This window comes from Littorina saxatilis, linkage group LG1 (assembly GCF_037325665.1).
Source record: "Littorina saxatilis isolate snail1 linkage group LG1, US_GU_Lsax_2.0, whole genome shotgun sequence".
NCBI lineage: Eukaryota > Metazoa > Mollusca > Gastropoda > Littorinimorpha > Littorinidae > Littorina > Littorina saxatilis.
In genome coordinates this window covers 25,780,813-25,785,260 of record NC_090245.1, presented here as the reverse complement: position 1 = coordinate 25,785,260, position 4,448 = coordinate 25,780,813, and positions in this window count along the sequence as shown.

Genomic DNA, 4,448 nt, shown 5'->3' with positions numbered 1-4,448 from the left:
GTAGACGCAGGCTGCCACCCTCCTCGTCTAACGTGACGGCGCACTCTGCTCACGATACGTACACGACGTACCTCAGTCGTATTTCGTAGTATCAATGCACTAGTTCCGCGACGAAGTCCGTCTCGTTCAAACGGCAGCTAACCTCTGTAATCCCGATACACTCCGGCGTCGCTCACCGTACCGAGCTGCGGCGATTACCAAACTCTTCACCAGTCACACCGAATCCACGGTTCCGTAGTCTCTAAACTGATCCCTCAGGATACACCCGATTGATGGCTACCTCCTGTGACTGTCTTGACTGTCTTTGTTGCTGGAAAACCCTTGGCGTTAAACGTAGATCCTTGGCTTGGCCCCCAATTGTTACACGGCACTTGAGATTGCCACAAGTTCTCAAATGCCGTATAGTTGTGTTCTTTTATTCTACGTCGCCCGTCTTCGCAGCAACAGAAAACAACTCGAACCAACCTGCCAAGGGACTGGGTGGCCGAGTGGTAACGCACTTGCGCTCGGAATCGAGAGGTTGCGTGTTCAGGCCTGGGTCAGGCCGCAATTTTCTCCCCCCTTTCCTAACCTAGGTGGTGGGTTCAAGTGCTAGTCTTTCGGATGAGACGAAAAACCGAGGTCCCTTCGTGTACACTACATTGGGGTGTGCACGTTAAAGATCCCACGATTGACAAAAGGGTCTTTCCTGGCAAAATTGGAAAGGCATAGCTAAAAATGTCCACCAAATACCCGTGTGACTTGGAATAAAGGCCGTGAAAGGTGAATGCTCGCCCTAATAGGCTTGAGGTTTGCTGGCCGATGTGAATGCGTGATATATTGTGTAAAAAATTCCATCTCACACGGCAGAAATTAATATGTAAATCGCCGTGAGCTCTTGTGAGAAACGGCGATTAATAAATGTCCATTATTATTATTATTATTAAATTGAGTTCGAGGATTTATTCAGCATTCAATACATACAACTGCACAACGTAGCAGAACTCAAATAGAAGCTTTTTTTAAACATTCAAATCGCGCTGGCATATATAGTAAATACTCAATCTCGAGAATATTCCAGACCGAACATGATACAACTACATTATACGAGCCGTGCATGGACTAAACTAGCGACATTCTCTATGACGTACATCAAAAAGCGCCGACGCACTTAATCCGAACGAACGCCACGAACTCACGACTAAAACAGCATGGTAAACAACTTGTTTTGACAGGACTAGAAAGTTCACCTGCATTCTCGTCCAAGCATAAATATTGTGTTTACAAAATATAATATCGGTACTTTCCCACAAAGTACAAATAAGTCAACTACATGCAACACACAAAACTGAACCAAAGCTCAGCAACGGTAGCGTTTCCTAACAGTGTGTGTGTTTGTGTGTGTTTGTGTGTGTGTGTGTGTGTGGTGTGTGTGTGTGTGTGTCTGTGAAGTTTACTATTGAACATCGCCGTGAGCTCTAGTGAGAAGGGGAGATCAATAAGTGTTCATTATTATTATTATTACAGTAGTATTAACACAAACTATACTTTGTATGTTGTCATAGATGCCAACTACGAACTTACGTTTTGCCCCACACACACTCTGCCATATCTTTGGTGCCTTCGCAAGTGGAGGGATGCTCATATTTCACGTTAAAGCCTGAACAGACCTGCGAAGGTTTTCAAGATTGTCAATACGGGAAGGATGGTGCTTTTAAGGGAGGGAAGTGTGCAGGCAGGAAGAGGAGTGACATAAGAAAAGGGAAATGACAAAAAAGGGAGAGACGTGATACCTTAAAAATGCCACCCACAAAATCTACATTGTGGTCGATAAAACCACAATTAGACTTCACTTACTCAGGTAAGCTCGTCATAATTATGTAATTTTATAACTTGTAGATGTTTTCAGCGAATTACTTCGTATTTGATACACATTACTTACTTACTTTAAATCATTGATTAGACATTCAAAACAAGTTTAAAGTTTGAAGGTTGACGGGTTTGACATGTTTAAGTATTCTTCACACACACACACACACACACACACACACACACACACACACACACACACACACACACACACACACACACACACACATTCGCGGATCGACCCAGCGATATGAATTTTGACACTGAGAGGTAGCCATACTCACACGATTTAAGCCTTCTAGAGTGTTACGTTTGAGGTTATCTGAAGAACCTTGTTTTCAAAAGACCGACCGTATACAATCGATGAGTTGAAGCCAGCAATTACAGGCAGTTTGGAGGGTATACGTTGAATAAGTGTGGCTACTATTCTATGTCAAATCTCGTCCTGTTGAGTTGATCCCAGAAGTTGGAACACATTTTTTAAAGAGCCTAAGATTCAGACTATTGATCGTTTGTAATCTAATCACCCATCATTTGAAATTACTGCATGCACATCAAATATGAAAAAAATGCGCTGAACAATAAATATATGTTACAATTAATCTGTGAAACCAGGGAATACGTGTATTAACTAAACTATTTTAGGTAATACATGAATTAACTGGTTTTTTTCCGTCAGTTAATTCATGTATTACCTAGTTAATACCCGTATTCCCTGGTTTCACAGATTAACTGTAACATATATACCGAGCAACAAAAGAAACGCGAAAAAAATCGTCATTGTTTGATTGACAAAATCTCCAACAATTATAGAGTTATAATTATTAAACCACAAAAGTTTGATGAAGGCATGTTTGACCTTGCTTTTGTGTGATTATTTTGATGCTGTGACTGTTTTAACACACGGGACAAGCAGGTTTAACGTTAAACACATAATGCGCGCTCGCAGCACGTACAAGTGGAGCAGGAGAAATCTGATGTGTGAGATGTGTTCACTAATGCATTAGCAACCAAAAGAGACCATGGCACGCTTGCTGCCAGTCTCACTTTTGAAACAGCCAGGATGCCAAGATTGACACCACCAAAATGCCAGGTCGATTTAAAGCTGGGGATGATGCAGAAGCGCTGGCATGTGCTTTAAACGTGCATATGTCAACAGTCTATCACCTTCAGCAATGTTCTGTTGACATTGGAAGCACTGCAGTTATGCAACGCGGTGGATTTTTCGCATTACCCCAATAAGACAAGATCGCAATTTCCTGCCACAACGTCTTTGAGATCGATTCAATACAGCCAATGACACAACCAGGAACATCATTGGAAGCCACCAGTGCCCGATCAGTGGCCAGAGAGCGCGATGAAGACTGACTGAGCGAGACCTCCAAAACTTCCTTAACGTTAAACATGCTTGTCCCGTGTGTTGAAACAGTCGCAGCATCAAAATAATCACACAACAGCTAGGTCAAACATGCCTTCATCAAACTTTTGTGGTTTGATAATTCTAACTCTATAATTGTTTGAGATTTTGTCAATCAAACATTGCAGAATTGTTTCGCCTTTCTTTTGTTGCTCGGTATATATATATAGATAAATTATTAACATGTTTCAGGGTGGCATTTTGGAGGGTCACTCTGTATCTAATTGTATCTAATATTCGTTGTGAGCTCGTTCAAATCAATACCCCTTTTTCCGGGGGGCATAATTATATTTGTATGACTTCAATAATTTCAAATTGGTATAATAATTAAAAAATGTCTCCATATATATATATATATACAACACAATTAAAAGTCCACCACCAAGCCAGAATGTCTCATCTTTTGATTCAACATTTTCGGCCCGCAGGCCTTCTTCAAGGTTCACAGACCAAGCGTCTGTAAGAAGGCCTGCGGGCCGAACATTTGGAATCAAAAGATGAGACGTTCTCTAGAAAGTCCTTGCTGACTTTCAATTGTTTCTTTCACAACTTCTGATATTTTATATTTATTCCCCCCTCTGCTTCTTTACCTCTGTAAACTTGTAGGGGTAGTTATTTTTCGATAATGACCCAGCAACCAAACAAATAACGACCCAGCAACAGCCTGAATCCTCGATAGTGCAATGGGTTGAGAAGCTGTTCTGTTTCGGTACTACTTTTTGCGACTGAAAAGTTCCGAACGCTCTAACGTACGAAGTATACATCTCTGGAGCAAACAATACATACATACCGCATTTAAATTAACAACTGCAGGCCTGAACACATGAATCTTCATATAAAATCCATGAGTTCGGTTGTTTTCTGAATCTAGATCTGCCGTGCAGACTGCAATCCGACGGTCAGTTTTCAACAATATTTCATTTAATAAACAGATCACACGCAACCAAATGCACACATCTCATCAATTTAAACAACATAAAGCGGTTTCATACACTATTTTCCCCAGAAAACTGAACTTCATACAGTTTTTAACGTTGGAACACGGGTGCAAAAGTTCGTCTGCTAGTCCCATTTGACGAAAGAACATTATCCTAAGCGATACCAAAACATATATACAGAACACACAATATCTGCCTTTGCCGCCACAGCAGAATAACAGCATATCTGTGTACTTGATTTTAGT